General features: G+C 43.7%; 1 protein-coding gene and 1 long non-coding RNA gene across 2 annotated transcripts in view; one reads left to right on the plus strand and one right to left on the minus strand.

The window, feature by feature from the left end:
• SCN8A (sodium voltage-gated channel alpha subunit 8) overlaps nt 1-23,992 on the minus strand; it is a 185,833-nt gene extending 161,841 nt beyond the window's left edge. The window contains exon 1 of the mRNA XM_060195347.1: nt 23,833-23,992. The gene's annotated coding sequence lies outside the window, so the exon portion shown is untranslated. The remainder of the gene's footprint in view (nt 1-23,832) is intronic.
• Nucleotides 23,993-24,191: 199 nt separating this feature from the next.
• Nucleotides 24,192-25,422, plus strand: part of LOC132539520 (uncharacterized) — a 50,826-nt gene continuing 49,595 nt past the window's right edge. The window contains exon 1 of the long non-coding RNA XR_009550860.1: nt 24,192-24,477. This is a non-coding gene — a long non-coding RNA (uncharacterized LOC132539520). The remainder of the gene's footprint in view (nt 24,478-25,422) is intronic.

Here is a 25,422-nt window from a genome sequence, read left to right on the forward strand (position 1 = left end):
CCTATTTTGTTTCTGTCAAGTCTTAAAATATAAGGAGTCAGGCAGAGCGCAACAGGTTACACGTAGATGGAGCAAAGCTCCAGGACCGGTGTAAGGATATCAGTTCGAGCCCCTGGTTCCCCACCTGCAGGGGAATCGCTTCACAAGCGGTGAAGCCAGTCTGCAGGTGTCTTTCTCTCCCCCTCTGTCTTCCCCTCCTCTCTCCATTTTTCTCTGTCCTACCCAACAACGACATCAATAACAACAATAAAAAAAAACAAGGGCAACAAAAGGGAATAAATATTTTAAAGTATGAATGATGGTTGATAGCAAAAATTGTAATATTGTCTGAAGTTTTCAGTGTATATAGGTGTAATTAATTTTTATTTAATTATTATCAATTTTTTTTGCCATCAGAGTTACTGCTGGGGCTCAGTGCTGGCACTATAAATCCATAGCTAATGGCATCCATTTTTCATTTTATTGGATATTACAGAGAGAAATTGAGGGGAGTTAGAGAGGAAGAAAGACAGACACCCTAAGGTCACCCAATGAAGGGAGGACTATGAGAGTTTGATAAGGGTAAGAGACTGGCTCACTTAATAATGACCCTTTTGGCCAACATCACACTACCTCATCATTTGGGGCCTTAGTCAGGGAATCCTTGCATTCCCACATAAACATCATGTGCCTAGACCTTTAATAGATCCCTCTCTACACCACCACTGATCACTTTCATAAAAAAAAACATCATAAGGCCTTTTGTGGGCCTTCCCAGGACCTTGCCTTCATCATAAAACAAGGATGGGGGACCAGGTAGTGGCACACCTGGCTAAGCACACGTTACAGTGCACAAGGACCCAATTTTGAGGCCCCAGTCCTCACCTGTAGGGGGAAAGCTTTGAGAATGGTGAAGAAGGGCTGCAGGTTTCCCCCCCCCCCCTCTCTCTCTCAACCCTTCCTTCTCAATTTCTGGCTATCTAATAAATCTACTAAATATAATAAATACAATAAAATATTTTAATTAAATAAAAATAAAATAGGCATGGTAGGGACTGCTCCAGTCTCTGAAGGGTATCCTGCCCTGTAATTCAAAGAAGATTGGCCCTGACATGAATGCAGCCTGCAATGTGCTGAGCTGTGACCATGAGCTGTGAGCTCAGACCAATACGGACTTAGAGGTTACATAGGCTCTGGTGCTAAATATATATATGCATTGGGTCAGGTGGGGGGAGGTAAACAGCTAATTTTAGCTACTTTCTGCCCTAATCCAACTTTCTACTGTTTTTCTCTACTTATACACCATTTTCTCAGATAATATTTTTTATCCAACTTCATGTTAACTATCAAACTCAAGCAAAAACTACCATAGTTGTGGGCTCCTAGAACACACCTAAAGTGGACTCCTAGCTTCCTTCCACCCTAAGATCCCTAAAGTGGACTCCTAGCTTCCTTCCACCCTAAGATCCCTAAAGTGGACCCTTAGCTTCCTTCCACCCTAAGATCCCTAAAGTGGACCCTTAGATTCCTTCCACCCTAAGATCCCTAAAGTGGACCCCTAGCTTCCTTCCACCCTAAGATCCCTAAAGTGGACCCCTAGCTTCCTTCCACCCTAAGATCCCTAAAGTGGACCCCTAGCTTCCTTCCACCCTAAGATCCCTAAAGTGGACCCTTAGCTTCCTTCCACCCTAAGATCCCTAAAGTGGACTCCTTAGCTTCCTTCCACCCTAAGATCCCTAAAGTGGACTCCTTAGCTTCCTTCCACCCTAAGATCCCTAAAGTGGACTCCCTAGCTTCCTTCCACCCTAAGATCCCTAAAGTGGACTCCCTAGCTTCCTTCCACCCTAAGATCCCTAAAGTGGACTCCCTAGCTTCCTTCCACCCTAAGATCCCTAAAGTGGACTCCCTAGCTTCCTTCCACCCTAAGATCCCTAAAGTGGACTCCCTAGCTTCCTTCCACCCTAAGATCCCTAAAGTGGACTCCCTAGCTTCCTTCCACCCTAAGATCCCTAAAGTGGACTCCCTAGCTTCCTTCCACCCTAAGATCCCTAAAGTGGACTCCCTAGCTTCCTTCCACCCTAAGATCCCTAAAGTGGACTCCCTAGCTTCCTTCCACCCTAAGATCCCTAAAGTGGACTCCCTAGCTTCCTTCCACCCTAAGATCCCTAAAGTGGACTCCCTAGCTTCCTTCCACCCTAAGATCCCTAAAGTGGACTCCCTAGCTTCCTTCCACCCTAAGATCCCTAAAGTGGACTCCCTAGCTTCCTTCCACCCTAAGATCCCTAAAGTGGACTCCCTAGCTTCCTTCCACCCTAAGATCCCTAAAGTGGACTCCCTAGCTTCCTTCCACCCTAAGATCCCTAAAGTGGACTCCCTAGCTTCCTTCCACCCTAAGATCCCTAAAGTGGACTCCCTAGCTTCCTTCCACCCTAAGATCCCTAAAGTGGACTCCCTAGCTTCCTTCCACCCTAAGATCCCTAAAGTGGACTCCCTAGCTTCCTTCCACCCTAAGATCCCTAAAGTGGACTCCCTAGCTTCCTTCCACCCTAAGATCCCTAAAGTGGACTCCCTAGCTTCCTTCCACCCTAAGATCCCTAAAGTGGACTCCCTAGCTTCCTTCCACCCTAAGATCCCTAAAGTGGACTCCCTAGCTTCCTTCCACCCTAAGATCCCTAAAGTGGACTCCCTAGCTTCCTTCCACCCTAAGATCCCTAAAGTGGACTCCCTAGCTTCCTTCCACCCTAAGATCCCTAAAGTGGACTCCCTAGCTTCCTTCCACCCTAAGATCCCTAAAGTGGACTCCCTAGCTTCCTTCCACCCTAAGATCCCTAAAGTGGACTCCCTAGCTTCCTTCCACCCTAAGATCCCTAAAGTGGACTCCCTAGCTTCCTTCCACCCTAAGATCCCTAAAGTGGACTCCCTAGCTTCCTTCCACCCTAAGATCCCTAAAGTGGACTCCCTAGCTTCCTTCCACCCTAAGATCCCTAAAGTGGACTCCCTAGCTTCCTTCCACCCTAAGATCCCTAAAGTGGACTCCCTAGCTTCCTTCCACCCTAAGATCCCTAAAGTGGACTCCCTAGCTTCCTTCCACCCTAAGATCCCTAAAGTGGACTCCCTAGCTTCCTTCCACCCTAAGATCCCTAAAGTGGACTCCCTAGCTTCCTTCCACCCTAAGATCCCTAAAGTGGACTCCCTAGCTTCCTTCCACCCTAAGATCCCTAAAGTGGACTCCCTAGCCTTCCTTCCACCCTAAGATCCCTAAAGTGGACTCCCTAGCTTCCTTCCACCCTAAGATCCCTAAAGTGGACTCCCTAGCTTCCTTCCACCCTAAGATCCCTAAAGTGGACTCCCTAGCTTCCTTCCACCCTAAGATCCCTAAAGTGGACTCCCTAGCTTCCTTCCACCCTAAGATCCCTAAAGTGGACTCCCTAGCTTCCTTCCACCCTAAGATCCCTAAAGTGGACTCCCTAGCTTCCTTCCACCCTAAGATCCCTAAAGTGGACTCCCTAGCTTCCTTCCACCCTAAGATCCCTAAAGTGGACTCCCTAGCTTCCTTCCACCCTAAGATCCCTAAAGTGGACTCCCTAGCTTCCTTCCACCCTAAGATCCCTAAAGTGGACTCCCTAGCTTCCTTCTACCCTAAGATCCCTAAAGTGGACTCCCTAGCTTCCTTCTACCCTAAGATCCCTAAAGTGGACTCCCTAGCTTCCTTCTACCCTAAGATCCCTAAAGTGGACTCCCTAGCTTCCTTCTACCCTAAGATCCCTAAAGTGGACCCCCTAGCTTCCTTCCACCCTAAGATCCCTAAAGTGGACCCCCTAGCTTCCTTCCACCCTAAGATCCCTAAAGTGGACTCCCTAGCTTCCTTCCACCCTAAGATCCCTAAAGTGGACTCCCTAGCTTCCTTCCACCCTAAGATCCCTAAAGTGGACCCTTAGCTTCCTTCCACCCTAAGATCCCTAAAGTGGACCCTTAGCTTCCTTCCACCCTAAGATCCCTAAAGTGGACCCTTAGCTTCCTTCCACCCTAAGATCCCTAAAGTGGACCCTTAGCTTCCTTCCACCCTAAGATCCCTAAAGTGGACTCCCTAGCTTCCTTCCACCCTAAGATCCCTAAAGTGGACTCCCTAGCTTCCTTCCACCCTAAGATCCCTAAAGTGGACTCCCTAGCTTCCTTCCACCCTAAGATCCCTAAAGTGGACTCCCTAGCTTCCTTCCACCCTAAGATCCCTAAAGTGGACTCCCTAGCTTCCTTCCACCCTAAGATCCCTAAAGTGGACTCCCTAGCTTCCTTCCACCCTAAGATCCCTAAAGTGGACTCCCTAGCTTCCTTCCACCCTAAGATCCCTAAAGTGGACTCCCTAGCTTCCTTCCACCCTAAGATCCCTAAAGTGGACTCCCTAGCTTCCTTCCACCCTAAGATCCCTAAAGTGGACTCCCTAGCTTCCTTCCACCCTAAGATCCCTAAAGTGGACTCCCTAGCTTCCTTCTACCCTAAGATCCCTAAAGTGGACTCCCTAGCTTCCTTCTACCCTAAGATCCCTAAAGTGGACTCCCTAGCTTCCTTCTACCCTAAGATCCCTAAAGTGGACTCCCTAGCTTCCTTCTACCCTAAGATCCCTAAAGTGGACTCCCTAGCTTCCTTCTACCCTAAGATCCCTAAAGTGGACTCCCTAGCTTCCTTCTACCCTAAGATCCCTAAAGTGGACTCCCTAGCTTCCTTCCACTCTAAGATCCCTAAAGTGGACTCCCTAGCTTCCTTCCACTCTAAGATCCCTAAAGTGGACTCCCTAGCTTCCTTCCACCCTAAGATCCCTAAAGTGGACTCCCTAGCTTCCTTCCACCCTAAGATCCCTAAAGTGGACCCCTAGCTTCCTTCCACCCTAAGATCCCTAAAGTGGACCCCTAGCTTCCTTCCACCCTAAGATCCCTAAAGTGGACTCCCTAGCTTCCTTCCACCCTAAGATCCCTAAAGTGGACCCCTAGCTTCCTTCCACCCTAAGATCCCTAAAGTGGACCCCTAGCTTCCTTCCACCCTAAGATCCCTAAAGTGGACTCCCTAGCTTCCTTCCACCCTAAGATCCCTAAAGTGGACTCCCTAGCTTCCTTCCACCCTAAGATCCCTAAAGTGGACTCCCTAGCTTCCTTCCACCCTAAGATCCCTAAAGTGGACTCCCTAGCTTCCTTCCACCCTAAGATCCCTAAAGTGGACTCCCTAGCTTCCTTCCACCCTAAGATCCCTAAAGTGGACTCCCTAGCTTCCTTCCACCCTAAGATCCCTAAAGTGGACTCCCTAGCTTCCTTCCACCCTAAGATCCCTAAAGTGGACTCCCTAGCTTCCTTCCACCCTAAGATCCCTAAAGTGGACTCCCTAGCTTCCTTCCACCCTAAGATCCCTAAAGTGGACTCCCTAGCTTCCTTCCACCCTAAGATCCCTAAAGTGGACTCCCTAGCTTCCTTCCACCCTAAGATCCCTAAAGTGGACTCCCTAGCTTCCTTCCACCCTAAGATCCCTAAAGTGGACTCCCTAGCTTCCTTCCACCCTAAGATCCCTAAAGTGGACTCCCTAGCTTCCTTCCACCCTAAGATCCCTAAAGTGGACTCCCTAGCTTCCTTCCACCCTAAGATCCCTAAAGTGGACCCCTAGCTTCCTTCCACCCTAAGATCCCTAAAGTGGACCCCTAGCTTCCTTCCACCCTAAGATCCCTAAAGTGGACCCCTAGCTTCCTTCCACCCTAAGATCCCTAAAGTGGACTCCCTAGCTTCCTTCCACCCTAAGATCCCTAAAGTGGACTCCCTAGCTTCCTTCCACCCTAAGATCCCTAAAGTGGACTCTCTAGCTTCCTTCCACCCTAAGATCCCTAAAGTGGACTCCCTAGCTTCCTTCCACCCTAAGATCCCTAAAGTGGACTCCTAGCTTCCTTCCACCCTAAGATCCCTAAAGTGGACTCCTAGCTTCCTTCCACCCTAAGATCCCTAAAGTGGACTCTCTAGCTTCCTTCCACCCTAAGATCCCTAAAGTGGACCCCTAGCTTCCTTCCACCCTAAGATCCCTAAAGTGGACCCCTAGCTTCCTTCCACCCTAAGATCCCTAAAGTGGACTCCCTAGCTTCCTTCCACCCTAAGATCCCTAAAGTGGACCCTTAGATTCCTTCCACCCTAAGATCCCTAAAGTGGACTCCCTAGCTTCCTTCCACCCTAAGATCCCTAAAGTGGACTCCCTAGCTTCCTTCCACCCTAAGATCCCTAAAGTGGACTCCCTAGCTTCCTTCCACCCTAAGATCCCTAAAGTGGACTCCCTAGCTTCCTTCCACCCTAAGATCCCTAAAGTGGACTCCCTAGCTTCCTTCCACCCTAAGATCCCTAAAGTGGACTCCCTAGCTTCCTTCCACCCTAAGATCCCTAAAGTGGACTCCCTAGCTTCCTTCCACCCTAAGATCCCTAAAGTGGACTCCCTAGCTTCCTTCCACCCTAAGATCCCTAAAGTGGACTCCCTAGCTTCCTTCCACCCTAAGATCCCTAAAGTGGACTCCCTAGCTTCCTTCCACCCTAAGATCCCTAAAGTGGACTCCCTAGCTTCCTTCCACCCTAAGATCCCTAAAGTGGACTCCCTAGCTTCCTTCCACCCTAAGATCCCTAAAGTGGACTCCCTAGCTTCCTTCCACCCTAAGATCCCTAAAGTGGACTCCCTAGCTTCCTTCCACCCTAAGATCCCTAAAGTGGACTCCCTAGCTTCCTTCCACCCTAAGATCCCTAAAGTGGACCCCTAGCTTCCTTCCACCCTAAGATCCCTAAAGTGGACCCCTAGCTTCCTTCCACCCTAAGATCCCTAAAGTGGACTCCCTAGCTTCCTTCCACCCTAAGATCCCTAAAGTGGACTCCCTAGCTTCCTTCCACCCTAAGATCCCTAAAGTGGACTCTTAGCTTCCTTCCACCCTAAGATCCCTAAAGTGGACTCTCTAGCTTCCTTCCACCCTAAGATCCCTAAAGTGGACTCCTAGCTTCCTTCCACCCTAAGATCCCTAATCTCATCTGCTCTGTTCCTACTTTTTGGTTCCTGTTCAATGACCATTTTGTCTCATTTTATGTCACCTTCCAGATACCAAACTGCAGACACTATCATGATTCCATCCTGACTTCTCTGGACAGATGACCTCACCAATGTGTCTTGGAATCTCGCCTCTCCAGAGCTCTACCCCACTGGGGAAAGACAGAAACAGGCTAGGGGTATGGTTCAACCTACCAAAGCCCATGTCCATCAGAGAAGCAATTATAGAAGCCAGGACTCCTATCTTCTGCGCCCCCAAAACAATTTTGATCCACACTCCCAGTGGGGGAGAAGCTATAGAAGAAAGAGGGCTCTGAACTCCAGCTCCATCAGGACCCAGAGAAAGAGGAGGAAAAAGAGAAGGACATTTGGATGTAATAACAGGGTGATGTGTGTCTTGGAGAAGAGAGGACTGGACCTGGAAGAAAACCAGGGCAATTATGTAGACAGATAGTTGTAGAGATGATGGTTAACCCACGTCTGCAACCTTGGGAGAACTGCCATGGCTTGCAATACAGGGACTGGGGATTCAGAACTCTGGTGGTGAGAATGGTATGAAACTGTGCCTCTGTGGACATGTGATTTTGTAAATCAGTATTAAGTCATTAATAAGAAAGACAGAGAGAAATAGAACGAGAGAAAGATGGGACACCTGCAGACCTGCTTCACTGCTTGTGAGGCGACCCTTGCAGGTGGGGGGTGGGTGCTCAAGCCCAGTTCTTTGAGCTTAGTAATACATATGCTTAATAGGGTGAACCACTAGCTGGCCCCCTCGTTATTTCTATTTTTAAAAGAAATAAGATCATATAAGTCAGTCAAATATTAGCTCAAGAACCCAGAACAAGGGGCTGGGCAGTGGCACTGTGGTAGACTGCATATGTTTCAATGTGTAAGGACCCAGGTTTGAGCCCCCAGTCCCCACAGGCAGGAGGAAAGCTTCATGAGTGGTGAAGCAGTGCTGCAGTTGTCTCTCTATCTCTCTTCCCTTCCCTCTCAATTTCTTTCTGTCTCTACTCAATAAATAAATAAATATCTTTAAAGAGAGAGAAAGAGAAAGACAGACACCTGCAGACCTGCTTCTCCACTTGTGAAGGATCCCCCCTGCAGGTAGGGAACTAGGGGCTTGAACCCGGATCCTTGCATGGGTCCTACAGGTATAATTAATATGATAATTATAATGTGACAGGGATACTGGTAGGCCAGTCTATATGTGTAGCTGAAGTTTCTATATTCCACTTGAAATGGTAAATACTGATTCTAGGTTAAATAAATAAATATTTATATGTATATATAATAATCTTACTCAACACTAAAATAACTATACAAGAAGTTTATAGTATTAAAAAAAAACTATAGATAGGGGCTGGGTGGTAGTGCAGCAGGTAAGCGCATATAGTGTGAAGTGCAAGGACCAGCTCAAGGATCCTGGTTCGAGCCTCTGGCTCCCTACCTGCAAGGGGGGTTGCTTCACAAGTGGTGAAACAGGTCTGCAGGTGTCTTTCTTTCTCTCCCCCTCTCTTGATTTCTCTCTGTCCTAACAACGACAACAACAATAACAACAAAGATAAACAAGAGCAACAAAAAGAGAAAAAATAGCCTCCAAGAACAGTGGATTCGTAGTGCATGCACCGAGCCCCAGTGATAACCCTGAAGGCAAAAAAAAAAAAAAAAAAAACAGATAAAATATAATACTAAAAATATTCAAGTATTTTTAAAAGGCAAAAAAAACTTGACTGAGAGAATAATAAACAATAACAAATGTAAAGTAGCAGCACTATGTCCAAAATATCAATAATATATTAAATGTAAATAAGTCTAAAAACATCATTTACAAGACAGATTGTCAGAAAGATTTTTCTTTAAAAATAGACAGTGCGGGGGTTGGTGGTAGCACAGCACACGTTAAGCGCACGTGGCGCAAAGTACAAGGACCAGCCTAAGGATCCCAGTTCGAGCCCCGGCTCCCTACCTGCAGGGGAGTTGCTTCACAGGCGGTGAAGCAGGTCTGCAGGTGTCTAACTTTTCTTAAACATGAATTCAAAGAAAACTGGAGTGGTTATATCAGTATCAAAAAAAAAAAGCTTGTAGATAAAGTCTCTAACCAAAGGAATCAAGAATGAATATACAAATTACTAATGTCAAGAATGAAAGGAGTTTCACTATAGATCCACAAATATTAGGAAGATAATAAAGGAACATTACTTTTTTCTTTCTTTTCCTTTTCTTTCCATCAAGGTTATTGCTGGGACTCAGTTGCTGCACAACTCCACTACCATTCCTGGCAGCTATTTTTTCCTTTTTTCTTTTTTGACAGAGGCTAAGAGACAGAACTAGAGAGGGAGAGAGTAACAGAAAGCAGAGAACACCTGAAGCTTTTCCCACTGTAGGTGGCGACCAGAGATTTGAACCCAATTCCTTAGGTATAACAGGTACACTTTATTTTGTGCAATAAAAAATATTAATTTCAAACGCTTAGATGAAATGAATAACCAAAATTGTCCTGTGTCTATTTTTTAACCATTTTAAATATTTTATTTATTTGTTTATTGGGTAGAAACAGAGAGACATCAAGAAGGAAGGGGGAGATAGGATGGGAGAAAGAGAGACGGCACCTGGAGCACTGTTTCACTGCTTGCAAAATTTTCCCACTGCAGGTGGGGGCAGGGGGTCTGAATTCCATGAGTGCACATGGTTAATGTGTGTGTGTGTGTGTGTGTGTATACATATATACACCATTTTCCCTCTCAGATAAAGAAAACATCTTCTAACTTAAAAAATTAGCATTATCCTAATACTAAAATTAGACAAGACAAAGTTGGACCTACGCTGTTGTAGGTAAGAGTTTTCCTGCAGACTTCTGTCACTGACAGATGAGAAATTCTATTCACATGTCAGTGACCATTCTGTATGTTATTAGCCCCTCAATAAAATGATAACAAATTAAAAATCTCCAAAATTAAGAAGAAACAAACCCATATATGAAGGGAGAGTATTCTGACTGTAGTAGTGGCTACATGAATCTATCCAAGTGTTAGAGCTCACAGAACAATGAACCCAAACTGTTACTTGTACTGACTATAAAAAATAAAACAATAAAAGAGTACTTTAAAAAAAGGTTGTGGGAGTCAAGAGGTAGCGCAGCAGGTTAAGCGCACGTGGTGCAAACCACAAGGACTGGAGTAAGGATCCAGGTTTGGCCCCCGGCTCCCCACCTGCAGGGGAATCGCTTCACAAGTGGTGAAGCAGGTCTGTAGGTGTCTATCTTTCTCTCCCTCTCTGTCTTCCCTTCCTCCATTTCTCTGTCCTATCCAACAACAATGACATCAATAACAACAACAATAATAACTACAACAATAAAACAAGGGCAACAAAAGGGAATAAATAAAATATTTTTTTAAAAAAAGGTTGTGAGACGTCTCCACGGCTAAAGCACACACCCTAACTTGAGGACCTGGGCTGCATCTCCAACACCACGTGGGGCACCATGGGCAGCACTGGCAGGAGCGGCATGGGTGGGGGAGCAGAACTCGGCTTCTTTCAACTGCCCACCCCCAGCCTCACACCCCCAATGTTGAAAGGAAAAATCCACGTGTCATACAATAGCTAGAACTTCAAAAGCTTTTTTAAACATTAGTTCAACTGAACTCATTGTCATGGCAGAAACAGTATCCTAACTAGTGATAGTACCCTAACAGGAGTAAGTTTCCATACAGGAAAAAGGGCCTTATTCGTTCTGGGGCACTGCATATTGGTCCAATGTCACAAGTATACTGAAGGGATTCTGATGTCTAAATTTTGGTAATATAAAAACTTTTTTACACTTTCATGCTTGAGGCTCTGAGATCCCAGGTTCAGTCCCCACCACCATCATAAACCAGAGCTAAGCTGTGTCCTAGTATCTATTTATCTCTCTCTCTCTCTCTCTCCCTCTCGTTAAATAAATGGTACAATATTTTAAAAAGTAAAAACTCTTTTATTCAAAATGTACATTAATATCCATACTTTGAAATCCACACTGGATTTTCTAATACCACCAAAAGTTAGCATTCAGTTCTCACAAATAAAAATTCCTACTAGGTTCTGTGATTAAATCATGAGAGGGAAAAGCAGCTGGACAACAATTACAAACAAAAGCAATACCTTTAAGGTTCTGGACTAGAAAAGTAACTTGATTTTTGAAGAAATTTTTTTTCTTGAGATTTTGCAACACAGAGTTGTAAGTGCACTGCTCTTTCAAAAACTTTTCTCTGAGCTCTACTCTAGGCAAAGCTAGGAGCCCAGACATGACCCAAGCAGGGTATGAGAGTCATATTCTTTTTTTGAGTTTTCTTATTATATTAATGTGTTAGATAGAGACAGAATTTGAGAGGGAAGAGGGTGATAGATAGTTAGAGAGACAGAGAGACACCGGCAGCCCTGCTTCACCACTCATGAGAGTCATATTCTGTAACCCTGTAAGGCTATTATGTCTTATCTCTTAATCCAATAAGATGCTACTGCTGAGTGGTAGATAGAAGATAAGGCAATTCCTATGGCCTGCATGGCACAGCCAGAAGTTTTCTAATGGTCAGCAAAGAGGTTGTGGAACAAATCACCCCTCTCCCCACCCTAAGAGTCAGACTGAACATAATCTGATTAAAATTAAAAGAGAAAAACACTTGGATTTAAATAGCAAGTATTTGCTATCCACTTGTCATACAAAATGAACTTATTTTATTTGACCTATAAAGCTTTTGAGCAATTTCTGATGCCAAGAGTCTACATTAAGATCCCAAAATAAAAGAAGTCTTATCCCTTCAACACTTAACGATTGAAACTTCCTGTATGAGTCAGAAAAAAAAAAGTTTTATGAGGTGAGTGAAAGATCATGCTCCTTATTTCCCCACTACAGTTAATCATTCAATCTGTATTTTGGGTCTTACATCCACCACTGCCCCATCCCACCTCCTTTTCTAGAGGAAAGAAACTAGAAATACTAAAAAGAGAAGTTGGAATAAACCTGTGAATCAACTAAAACATTACATGCATTCTTAGAAAATTCACATTATTTGAACAGACTGCAGGCATTAGTTAAGTGGTCTTTATAGACTGCCCTCATCCTAGGCTACCTTAAGAATGCCCTCCCAAGGTGCTGCTAATGATCCTTTGGCACTTTCACTTTGAGCATTCCAATCAGGAAGCAGGTACAGACTTACAATGTGATTGCACAGAGAACCTACTAATGGGATCACCCATAGCAGAGTGCTAAATTTCTGAACAGCTTGTACATGAACTTTGTCTCCTCTACTGGCTCCACACAAACCATGGGGACTTCACCATCTGTCTTTTGAGTATAAACTGTGGCAAATGTTAGTGGAATTTGCAAGAACTGTGTAAATTCAATGGTGAAAAAGTAAAGAATATTAACAAATCAAACCAAAAAAAAATACATAAAATTGCTTTCCTCTAGATATAATGCACGTATTTATTCTGGTGTTCCAATCACCCTTATAATTCAAAAATCTCTACTAGTACTACCAAAGTCTGGAACAGAAAGTCCTGAAGCTCAGCCTTTGCTCTCAGTTTCTGCTGTGTACTGAATTTGCACACGAGCAATTGTCATCTGGCAACTATCTTGTATCTAAATTTCAACCAGGCAATTTATGTAACTCTAATCTGACATTTTGTGCCTATAACCTGAGGTTCAGTACCTACAAGAGGAAGCAACAGCTCTGACTGGTAAGGCCTCTTTTCCTGTTTTCTCTTTTTAGAATCCTCAAAGGGGCTGTCCAGAGATGCTCCTGAGCACACGCATACAATGTACAAGTTTTCAGGTTTGATCACTGCTCCCCACTTGCAGGGGAAGATACCTCATAAGTAGTGAAGCAGATCTGCAGGTGTGTCTCTGTTTCTCTCCCTATCTCTTTCTCTCCTCTCATTTTCTCTCTGTACTATCTAGTAAAAAGAGAGAGAGAGAATGGAGGGAGGAAGGGATGGGAAGGCAGGTAGGCAGGCCACCAGGAATGGTAGATTCATCATGCAGGCACCAATCTCCATTGGTAACCCAGCGATTAAAAAAAAAAATCAACAAGATGTATGTATCCTTTTGGGCAGCCAGGTAGTGGTGATTGAGCCTACACATTATAGTGCACAGGGAACTGGGGTTCAACCCCTGGCCCCAATCTGCACAACAAAAGCTTCACAAATGCTGAAGCAGGGTTGCAGGTGTCTATTCCACTCCACCCGGCTTTTTAAAAATATTTACTATTTTTTAATTTTATAGGACAGAGAGAGATTGATAGGAGTGGGGGAGGTAGGCAGAGAAAGAGACACAACTACTGCTCCTCCCCTGCAGGTGACAACCAGAGGCTTGAACCCAGATCCTAGCACATGGTAACAATGGTAACCCGTGTGATCAACCAGGTGCACCATGACCCAGCTCCTCTCTTTCCCTCTCTATCACCCTCTTCCCCCTTGACTTTTCTCTGTATTTATTCAATAAATAAATATTAATAAGAAATAGAATTCTCAGTTGCCACCTTTAATTCAGGCTGCTATATCAAATACTATAGTACATGGGATATAAGCAAATGATCAAAAAGAAAAAAGTCACTGAATTTTAGCAAGAACAAAACAGTTATCAGCCTTATCTATGAAAAGATGCTAACCTTTGTTTCTTTATTTTTTTATTATCTCTTTCTATTGGCTATAGACAGCCAGAAATTGAGAGGGAAGCGGGTGATGAGAGGAAGAGAGGCAGAGACACCTGTAACACTGCTTTACCACCCGCAAAGCTTTCCTCTTGCAGGTGTGGAACCGGGGCTCAAATTCAGGCCCTTGTGTATTGTAACAGGTGTGCTCAATCAGGTGTGCCACCATCTATCCCTCCCCTTTGTTTCTTTATACACAAAACTAAAGGGTAGTTGAAAATATCAAGGGAAAAAAAAAGAATTTAAGTAAATGTCTAAAAATGAGTAGAGCAAAATACTCCAAATAAGGAAGTTCAAGTTGTCTTTGATGATTTGTCACTCTGTACTACCTCAAAAAAATCTTTGTTTTTGACCAGTTCTAAGGATAAATGCTACTTCAAAAAAATCCTTAATGTTTGCCTCTTTACCCTACTATTGCAAACTTACCTGCCACTGGTGGGTTCTGTCTTAACCCAATTATTTGTTCCCCACTTCTCCAAAAGACTTTCCCACCTTCTCCTTTTGGCTGGCACAGTTCTACCCAATCATTCTCTAAGGCTCAACTCAAATCACACTTCTTATACCTACCTGTCTCCAATCATTCCAATAGGAAACTCTCTACTAGTGAACAAAATATCAATTCCTTTATTTTCTTTGTTTTAATTATCTTTATTTATTTATTGGGTAGAGACAGTCAGAAATTGAGAGGGGGAGGGGTGATAGAGAGGGAGAGAGACAGAGAGATATCTGCAATACTGCTTCACCACTTGCGAAGCTCTCCCCCTGCAGGTAGGAACTGGGGCTTGAACCTGGGTCCTTGCTCATTGTAACAAGTGCACTCAACCAGGTGCACTGCCACCTGGACCCAATTCCTTTATTTTCTATCACATTTGACAATTAAACTTTTTTCAGGTGTCACTGTGAACCATTATGAAATCTTTTATTTAATATTTTGTGCTTATGACTATTTCACCAAATAAGAAAGTGCCTAGAACACAAGTTCTAACATTTAAATATCTTTACAATACCTGTGATAATATTAGTTCACCCTTAGACACTATTACTAAATATTCTTAACTGTTATGTCAGAACAGATGATTTACAGCTATTCCATAGAAAGCAATGGACTAACAGTAGTTGAGGCCATGTCCTCCTCTGTAATTTCATTTTCATAAAGAATTCTCTATTGGAAATCCTAAAAAGCAATGTAGTTTATTAAAAAAAAAAAAGTGCTGGGAGTCAGGCAGTAGCACAGAAGGCTAAGCACAGGTGGTGCAAAGCACAAGGACCAGCATAAGGATCCCAGTTTGAGCCCCCGGCTCCCCACCTGCAGGGGAGTCGCTTCACAAGCGGTGAAGCAGGTCTGCAGGTGTCTATCTTTCTCTCCTCTCTGTCTTCCCCTCCTCTCTCCATTTCTCTCTGTCCTATCCAACAACGACAACACTAATAACTAGAACAGTAAAACAACAAGGGCAACAAAAAGGAATAAATAAATAAATAAATAAATATTAAAAAATAAGTGCTTTGGCCTAAGCTAACTGTTTACTCATAATAAGCCAATAGGGAAAAAAAGTTAATAGAAGAGAATGTATATTTCACTAGGAGAAGTAAAAGTCTGTCATGAGAGAAAGGTGAAATTACTATTCTAGAAGAGTTAAAATCCCCAATTTATTTTAAGTCTTGCTACAAACACAATGCAAATTATCAATCAATGGAACTGTGTGGTGAGAATGGGGGAAAGGATTATAGAAACTCAAATGTATGCACACAAGGATACAAGAGAGATTACAATAGTTGCCCTTATAGTGTGTGTACTGGGTGACTGGGAGACAGAAAAAAAATTTTTTGAGCCCTTTGATTTTTTAATATCTTCTGCTTTCTAGACAAGTAAATATAAGAGATACAGACATGACATTTCAAGATATAGAATGAAAGAAACACCTTCAACAGAGGCTTGTGAGACAAATTTATATTAATGAAAATTTATTTTTTAATTGTCTTTACTTACTAGATACAGACAAAAATCAAAAGTGAAGGGGGACATAGACAGAAAGAGAGACACTTGCAGCACTGCTTCACCACTTGTGAAGCATTCCTGATGCAGGTGGGAGCTGGGGCTTGACCCGGGTCCTTGTGCATTGTAACGTGCATTCTAGCAGATACACTGCTGCCCAGCCCCTAACGGAAATTTATTAAAGTAGAAAAGATACAAAAGAAATAACGAAGAATGTTATTAAACTTATTTCCCAATGAAGGGAATAAAGAAAGCAATTTGCTGCAAAATTCCAGTATAGTGAGAGACAAAACAAAAATTAAAACCCAAAACCCTTGGGGCCAGGTGGTGGTACACCTGGTAAAGCACAGATGTTATAGTGTGCAAGGAGCTGGGGTTAAGTCCCTGCTCCCCACCTGCAGGAGGTGCTTTATGAGGGATGAAGCAGTGCTGCAGGTGTCTCTCTGTCTCTTTCTCTCATCATCATCATCATCATCATCATGGTAGGACAGAGAATAACTAAGAGGAAGATAGAGAGGGAGAGAGAAAGATGGACACCTGCAGATCTGATTCAATGCTTGTGAAGTGACCTCTCTGCAGGTGGGGAGCTAGTGGATTGAACTGGGATCCTTGCTCAGGTTTTTGCACTTCGCACTATGTGCACTTAAACCATTGTGCTACCGCCCAGCCCCCTCTCTTCCTTGGCATCTTCCCTTTTTCTCTCAGTTTTCCTGTCTCTATCCAAAAAATCAATAAATATATAAACAAATAAATAAATACCAAGACACCTTCCCAAAGTTCCATGTCCTACCCAGACAACCCGGATTTCCTCTATTCAATTGTACAAAAAGATGTATGCAAAGACATGCACAGAGTAGACAGAACTTCTGCTGAAGAATGAGCATTTGCCCAAGTTTACATCCAAATTCTCTTCTCCATCTTCACTAGTTATTCTTTCATTTCCACTTCTTCTTCTAGCGTTTGCCCTTCTTCCGTAGCCAGTCAACAGCGTCAGGTTGAGCCTGATGTAAAGTTTCGAGACCTCCTTTGAATCTGGAGAGGTGGCAGTCGTTGACTATGTGACAATACCTCACATTCCTAATATTTTCTTCCCTTTACAATCTAAATCTTAAAAAAAAAAAGTCCTATTCTCTTCAAGGAAATGCCTAGAAACAAAACATTTTGCCCCTTTAGTCTTCACTAATCTTAGGAAATCCAATCGAGAATAGTGCAGCAAGTGAGATTCCTAGGTATTCTGACCTGAGAAAGCTCTACTAGTCTCATTTGCAACCTGTTCAATTTTTCTCTGGAATTTAATAATAATGTACCTATTTGTTTTCATTTAAAAGCATTTTATTCAGCCTTTTGCTAAAACAAAAAGACACTAGTGGATGTGAGGCAAAAGCCTGTTGTGTCACCCTTAATTGAAAAAGAATTCCTCCTGAAACAAGAAACTAACCATGTAATAAATCAAGCCCCATTTATTTACAGGGCTACCACTCAGTCAGATGAAGGGGAGAAAAGCTGTTTCACACCGCCTTCCAGAAAATGTTAAGCTTGCAGATGTTCTGCCTTCACTAGTACAGTAGTCTGTACTACTAAAATAGGGAGGGAATCAGAACTCATGGAAAATGAACTGGAGAGGTCAGAGATAGCTCTCCAGGTAGGGTATGTAGCATGCCATCCAAGCAATCCAAGTCTGAAATCCCAGCACTACAAGGCAGTGCCATGGCACAGGCACAAGCCACAGTGCTACGGTGTCTCTCTCTCTCTGTTTCACCACCTGGATGAAAAAGTTAGTTTGGGAAGGGTGAAACGGTGCATGTGCGAGGTCCTGGCTCTTCCAAAAAAAAAAAAAATTAAACAGTTTTTCATTGATAAAAATAAATGTGATGGCTTCTCTTATTAATTACTATCTGAAAATTTAAAGTAACATTTGTATTTTTACTTTCCCCCTCCCTTGCTGAGTTCACTCACAAGTGGAAATGTAAATGATCAATTAAATACCCAAAATATAGAAAAAATGGAAAATGAATGACATGTGTAATTCACAGATGCAATAATCCATCCCTGGATAAATAAGCATTCACTATATTTCTCTAATTTCTTACTCCCCAGGAACTCAAAAGCTTTTACAGCATAAAAGCCACACTAATTAACTGAACCTGAAGGAGCCTGTTAATGTGTCTTTTGAGGGATTTCAGTGCTTTCCATTTTCAGATCTTAGCACAAACTCAGTGAACATAGGATGCCTTTTCCATTCAGGAATGGTGAATATGAAAGTACTCCAAATTTCTCTAACATCTTAGTCATCATCATCCTAACCCAATCAACTCCCTTCCAGAGTTAAGTTTCAGTTCCAAACTTAAAGCATCTCTGAGACTTTTAGTCCCCCAGTTTTTATTTCATTCCACTTTCATCAGTAAGATACACCTTATTCTACTTAACTACTTAACTACCATCCTTTCATCTTTGTCCTTCCAGTCCTAAAGCCTCTCAGAACTTACTCAGTTACAACTTACACATACCTTTCAGAATAAAATTCTGAATCCTACACCAATTTCAAACTTGCTCAAAGAAGTTTGAGGTAGTAGTTCTAGTTTCCATGCAGTTCTTATCATAACCTACATTGACAATGTGAGAGAATTTATGAGTAGCCAGGTAGGTGCATTCAAGTGCTAGAAAGATAAGCATACATCAAGACACGGTAACCTTTTTAAAAATCTTGGATAACTGCAGAAACGAAATGAGTATGTTACTTCAATGCTTCCTATTTTTCATCCAGATTCTATGTATTGATACATCGTCTATTCACTTTCCCTCATCCTTCCTGTTCCAAAATGCTCTCCTTCAAAGGTACTTTTGCCCTCCCTCTTTGCCTATCCCAGAATCTCTCATTATGCCCACTCACTTAAGATATGTTTAGCTACCGAAGAGAATGATAATTTCATAAAGCCAAAATTGTTCACATTACTTGATCATATGAACATTATAATATAGCACCACTTAATGGAAGGGAAGTCTTTAAGAATGAGTCAACCAGCCAGGATACCCATCTCCATTCTAGCACTTAATGATTCTATAGCACTGGACAACTCATTTAAGTTCACTTAATATTGCTTCCTCAGTTCAGGACTCTAAAATGTAGAATAATTCTGCTGAACACAGTTTAAACAATCAAATGATTGAAGTTTTTTTTTAAGTTTTTGTAAACAGATAAGATAGAGTCAGAATTACCAAATGCAGATATGACCAGCATAAGACTGAAATGCAAGAGACTCTTTGAATTAAAACAACTGAAAGGCTATTAATAATGGGAAAACCTAATGTGTTGCTGAAGAAAAAAAAAATCAACCCCAAACTTGTATAATCACTTAACAATAAAAATATCTGGCTCAAGTACAAACAAAAAGGACTGAGTGGCTATACACAAAAGACTTTTATGGCTGAGGCCCCAAGGTTCCTAAATTCAATCCCAGGCATAACCATATACTAGAGCTGAGCAATGTTCTGGCAAAATAATAAGAATTAATAACAATAAATTTTAAAGATCAAAGAGAATCCTTAACCACTGAGCCCATTCCATCTTTAGATTGCAGGATGTAGTTAAAAACAGCCCAACTGCTTCCCAACTAGTGGGCACCAGAACATTACTTTTCGGTAAACAGTTCTTTTCTAGAATAGTTTAGGACTGAATAAGGAAAGAGTTACTTTGCTACCTTCATTTGCACTGTGGTGTATATAAATTAAGACCTTTCTCCTTTAAGACTAATTGTGGCCATCCAAGTCAGGGGGCCTACAGATTCTATCCTATATACCAGACTGAAGGTGTAGCAATCATCTGCTTTACACACAACTGAAATTTAATACTATCTCAGATACACATATAAATACACACTAATCTGTGAAATCCCAAAGGGAAAGGAGCTGATATATACTGAACTCTATGTGTCAGAAATCATAAAGAAACAGATTTCATTTAATCCCCACAAACACTCTGCAACGTAGGCATTATTACCCCTATTTTTATAGATGGCAACACTGAAGCTCTGATAGATTCAACAATTTGCTCAAGGTCACAAAGCTATTAAGTAGCAGAGTCAAGATTTGAGCTGAAGTTTTACCTATTTCCAAAGACTGCTTCTGACATTTTCTTCTGAATAGTGTAACTATGGCAACCACATCGAGGTCTTCATTTCATCGTAATTCCTAACATTGCACTTAATTTCATGTCCTGGCCTTGTCTTTATAACTTCAAAAGAAAGAGAAAAACAAACATCCCAGAAGATTTACTCCTGCCTTTCCTTTTCTTTTTCTTCCCTCCCCCTTTCTTCTCCTTCTCCTTTTCTTTCATTTAACTCCATTCTGGCACAAACTATTCTTTTTAGGTTGAATTTTTCAGCTAAGCCTAATTGTCAGATGCACAACATTGCAGAAAGTAATATACTTAAAAGATAAAAGTCATTTCTTTCTTTTAACACTTCAACAGCCATAAATTTTGAGCACGGTATCATTTTTCTAAGTTGGTTCATGCTTTTTAAAGTGTTTCAGTGCCTACTACAATGTCTCCCTCATAATTGTTGCACTGTAAGAATATTTGTTGATTCATTGAATCATGATTGAGGTTCCTAGCTAACCTGCTAAATTTAAATTAAGAGACTTTACAGGAGTCTGATTCTAGAAATAAATTCTTTCACAATAAAGATACACGTTGGGGGGAAATTTCAAATGACTCAGAAAAAAAAGGTAAAATGAAATATAATAATCTAATGTTTGAGTTGCTAAGTGACTGGCTCATGAACTATAAAGTCAACAGTTTAAAAGCTTGAGTTTTAAAATATTGTTACTCTGAATAATGTTTGCAAGTGCTTCTCTAAAATTAATTTTAATTAAAAATACAACTTAATACATACAACTGCTTTGTTTAGGGTGGTAGGACTAAGGACAACTTTTGTTGCTGCCTTTTATAATACTAAAATTTTTCTGTAATTAGTATATAATTGTATTTATAATTATGGTGGCTGATCTTACTCTGAATAAATTTTGCATTTTTAACACTTTCCGTACAGTGTGAACTTATTTTCTTTCTGAGATATAAAGTATAGGAATGAAGTATTCATAATTCATGCATGTGCCATCCAGAATGTGTTACATAATACTAGCACACTAAAAATTATTTTATTTTCATTCATGAAACAGTTTTCTTTTTCTGGTGGATATTTCTCTGTATTTGTATTCTCTTCAAGTAAATAAAGGTTTCTTGCACACTTTATAGAACACTATTATTTATCTTTCTTGGGTAATGACCATAAGAATGGTATTTGCTCCTGATTTAACTAGTTTATGTCTTTTAACCTTATACATGTTGCCTTTTTAGACATTAAACTATCCAGTTACAGTAAAAGCCAAATGAAATTAGCTATTTTACATGGTAGTTATCTTGAACTTTCTATTTTATGATTTTAAAATAATTTTTGACAAGTCTACTTCAGTATAGTAGACCATATACTGGGCTTTGGCTTGTGAGTCTTTTTCTCAGCTCACTATTCAAATCAACTCAGAGGAATATTCTCATCCAGCTTAATTTGCAAACTATCTAATGACTTCTTGTGAAGATCAAATTTCCATAATATTAACAATTTTTGTTGTCTGAAATTATTGAAACATGCTGAAATAATGCAGTCAACAAAATGTCACTCACTGTATGGCTTACATTTGGATTTGTTGTAGCCTATAAAGCATTGTCTCCATGGGGGACAGCCAAAATGAAGTTATGTGGGAGTAATAAAATATGATAACTAGTCCTGCAACCTCAAGTATAAACCTAGTTACACACACACACACACACACACACACACACACACACACACTTCCTATCTACCTACAGGAAAGCCTGCTAATAAAAGAAAAAACCAAATCCTGCCTCCACACTTCACTGCAGGGCTGGTTAAGGAACTGTCCTTTCAGCACCACAGCAAGAAACCCTTAGTGAAAGGCTAAAACCCAGGCAACCAAAGCTGGACCATGAGAAACATTCGCTAAAGTTGCCTACAAAGAAAGCAACAAGCAACTGTGTGGTTGTTAGTTTTTATAGATGCTATATTCTACTTAATTACCCTGTATTAATTTAAAATAAAATGCTCTGAATCATTTGATAAAACTCCAAATGAAAACCAAAGGGCATATTAGATATTAAGTCAGTCTCTCAAAATGAATCCCAGGAACCAAGAACTGGCCTGCAGTATGAAGAATTGCTTTGCAATATCGACCACCAGCTTCACTAAGAAACACAACACATTTACACATGCCCTGAATCAGATGTTCAGAGAACATAGAACATGCTTGCAGTCCTCTCCAGGGAGAGCCTCAATTTCTAGGACAGAGAATGCTTGCTGAATGACAAACCATCACTACCACCCCCATTCCAAGCAATCAAATTCTTTCAGGGAGAAATGAAGGCCTTATGGGTCCTGAGTTCCAAGGAAAAAATGCTGCAGTATTTCAAGAACCAGGTTACAGGCAATATGCTACAAAGCTTTCATTATTTTAAGTCTGATTGCCCTGAGATTTCTGCCAGGATGGTACTGGGTGATAATGTTATCCGGCCATTTGCATTACACATCAAAAAAAAATTTTTTTTTTGACAAAAGAAAAAACATTTCCCAATCCTCAATATCCTCTAATGCATAGGAGAACTGAGAAGTACTGAGTGTGGAAGATCTACCACACCCTACATCTCCCTTGGGAAGCTAAACTATTCCCCAGTCCTAACACATCACTACCTCTCTAAAGGATCTCCAGGTTCAAACTTGAGAAAACAGTTATAAAAAGCTCTCTCCTCCTTTGCCCCCAAAGACCTCACCTACACCTCCTGCTTCCATCCTTGCTTCTCTGCTGCCCACTGTGCATTAAAAGCATTTTTCCCTCTGAGCTAGAGCTTATTCCCTGCCTTTTCTCCCTCCCCCTGAAATTAGCAAAATGCAAAATTTCTTCCACCCCTCAATAGATGACATCCTTTTATTATGAACATTAATGCTCAATGTTGAAATCTCCAGATAAAAAATGTATTCCCCCCAAGCTTCAGCAACTGCAGTGTAAGTGAGGAAGAGGACACAGGGTGGAGTAGTTGGAAGAAACGCATGGTTTGAAAAATCATTTATCAGGCTGAAAAAAATGATTTCCACCTCAAAGCAGGCGCCCCCTGAAGGGGTCTGAAAGCCCTAGCTAACCACAGGAAAGTTAACTGCCAAGTCTCCACCGGTGGTTGCTGCGGCTGGAAAGAATAGGACAGAACTGAGCTCTAAAGGGGGGGAAGGGGGGAATGCAGAGGTTTGCAATTGGACCGAGATCTAGAAAGAGGGTCTAAGCTTGTGGGGCTGGGCAGTCCAGCAAGTCCAGGGAGGTGATAAGGTGGGGGGAGGTAAGGAGATAGGAACAGAGGGACAGGCTCTGCATTGGGTGGCGTGGGGGTGGGGTGCGGGTGGGGGAAGGGCATATTGTGAAAGTGATGTACTCCTTATTGCAGGGATCCTAGCCTGCCCGGGAAGGGGGGGGGGCCACGCAGTCCCAGAGCACCTGTCAGGAGGGAGATGAAAGGACAGGGGGAGTCCTGCCTGTCCTAAGAAACCACGAGCCCCTGGCTTCTGCAGTTGGTAGCAATCTGGAGCGGATGGGGGAGAAGGATGCAGTAACATGGGGGAGGGGGGCAGAGCAGAGGGGCTGCTGTAGAAGATGCCAACAGTACTGTCCTTCCAAGCGCACCCCAGGCTGTGGACCCGACTCAGCCCCTCTACTCGTGGACCCAAGGAGGGGGACTGCACCTCGGAAGGAGCGCTGAGGGCAGGCCAGTGTCCCCCAGTGCAGCCACCAGATCAGGCGAGCTTGGGTGTATGGGGGTGGGGACAGGTGGTCCTCAATTCCCTGGGGGACCCCGGGTAAACACGGCAAAAAGAAGCAAGACTTCCAAACACCTGTCCAAAGCAGGGGCGGCCGACACCCAGTTCCAGGGCCCCTGGAGCCTCGCGGCGCACTCTGCGGCAAAGCCCCCGGCTGGAGATGGGCGAGCCCCGCTCCAGGGTCCCGAGGCGAGAGGGAGAAGCCTGCGGGCGAGTTGCAGCGTGGGGACGGGGCTCTTGGGGGACTTACGGCAGCGGCGGCGAGGGAGGCGGCGGCGGCGGCCCTAGCGCGGGGCCCGGGAGGCGCGGCCGGACTGCAGAGGCGCCGAGGCTGCGGCGGGCGGGACTGCGGTGGGCGCCATCTTGGAGCGCTCCCCGCGCCCGCCCCCCGCGCCGCCCGAGTCCTTGCATAATTGATGACTCGCGCCCGCCGCGCGCCGCCACGCGCGCCCCCGCCGCCGGCCCCCCCGCCCGCCGCGCCCCCGCGCCGCCCCCCGGCGCGCGCCCCCCACCCGCGCGCCGCCCCCGCCCGGCCCGCCCGCGCCCCGCGGCCCACCTACCCCTGCAGGACGCGCCCGTTCGCCCGCAGCGCGCCGCGCCGCGCCGCCCGCCCTCCCGCTCGCCGGCTCTCAGGCCAGCGTCCCCGCGACGCCGGGACGGGATACGGGGCGAGGGAGCCGGGCGCCGACAGGGGGCGCCGCAGCGGAGCGCCTCGCTAGCATCCCAGGCCCGCCTCCCCGACGCCCCCGCGGAGCCGAGCCGGAGGGGCGGCGCGACCTGCGCGGAGCGCCCGCGGCGGATCCGAAAGAGGCCGCGTCGACTGGAGCGCCCGCGATTCTCGAAAAGGCCGAATCCTACCCTCCTCCTGAACGGCAGTCGCGGAAAGAAATACCTGGTAATGTTGCAAGGCTCAGCGGTTGGAGTTTCTGACCCCTGTAAACCCCAGGAAGTCAAATGACAACCTTTGAGGCCGAAGGAAAGGGCAGGGGGCGGGGGGAGCCCGCGAGGGGAACTGCGGTGGGAACCTCGCGACTCCGCGGCCGTGGCTCTGTCGGGTGCCAAGTGTAGGGAGACGCCACTCGGGTCTGAAACTGTGTAGGGTCACCTTTAGCTTTCTGTTCATCGCTGAAGCGGGTGCGAACACTGCCTTGCAAGAATCTACATACTTTACCGCGCCTCTGTTCAGCATATTTCTTTTCTTTCCTTCCTTCGCCTTCCCCCTTCTCCTTTGCATATTTCTTTCCATCACAAATTGACAGTTAAGAGGGGAACCGTAGGGCCACCACTTAGTAAGTAAGTAGCCTAGGACTTGAACAACCTTTCTAAGCCTCAGTATTCTTGGCTTGAAAAGGGGGACAATCGTAGTGCCAAGCCGAGAGTTTTGTTGTGAGCATGCATCTCAGACGTTTATAGCGCAGCCTACTACATAGTGTACATGCCTATTACGCAGTTTCTTAAAACTGCTGTACTGAGGCATATCTGACATGCAGCAAAATGCTCTTGCATTGGGGAGACCAACTTGTCATATGTATACATGCATGAAACTTCCAAGTAACGAACATACCCATCACCTCCAAAAGTTTTCCCATGCCTTTTTGTCATCCCTCGGTGCGTTGCTCTCCCACACACCCTCTCCAAGCAACCACTAATCTTTCTATTACTGTACGTTAGTTTGCATCTTCCAAAATTTAAAAAAGGAATCATACAGTATGTACTCTTGCTTCGTACGGTTTCTTCTACTCAGCTTACTTAAAGAGTATTCATTTTGTTAGTTATCCAGCCATTTATCAGCAGTTCACTCCTTTTTGCTACATCACATTCATTATAGGGATGTACCACA

The sequence above is a fragment of the Erinaceus europaeus genome, chromosome 7 (assembly GCF_950295315.1).
Source record: "Erinaceus europaeus chromosome 7, mEriEur2.1, whole genome shotgun sequence".
Taxonomy (NCBI): Eukaryota; Metazoa; Chordata; class Mammalia; order Eulipotyphla; family Erinaceidae; genus Erinaceus; species Erinaceus europaeus.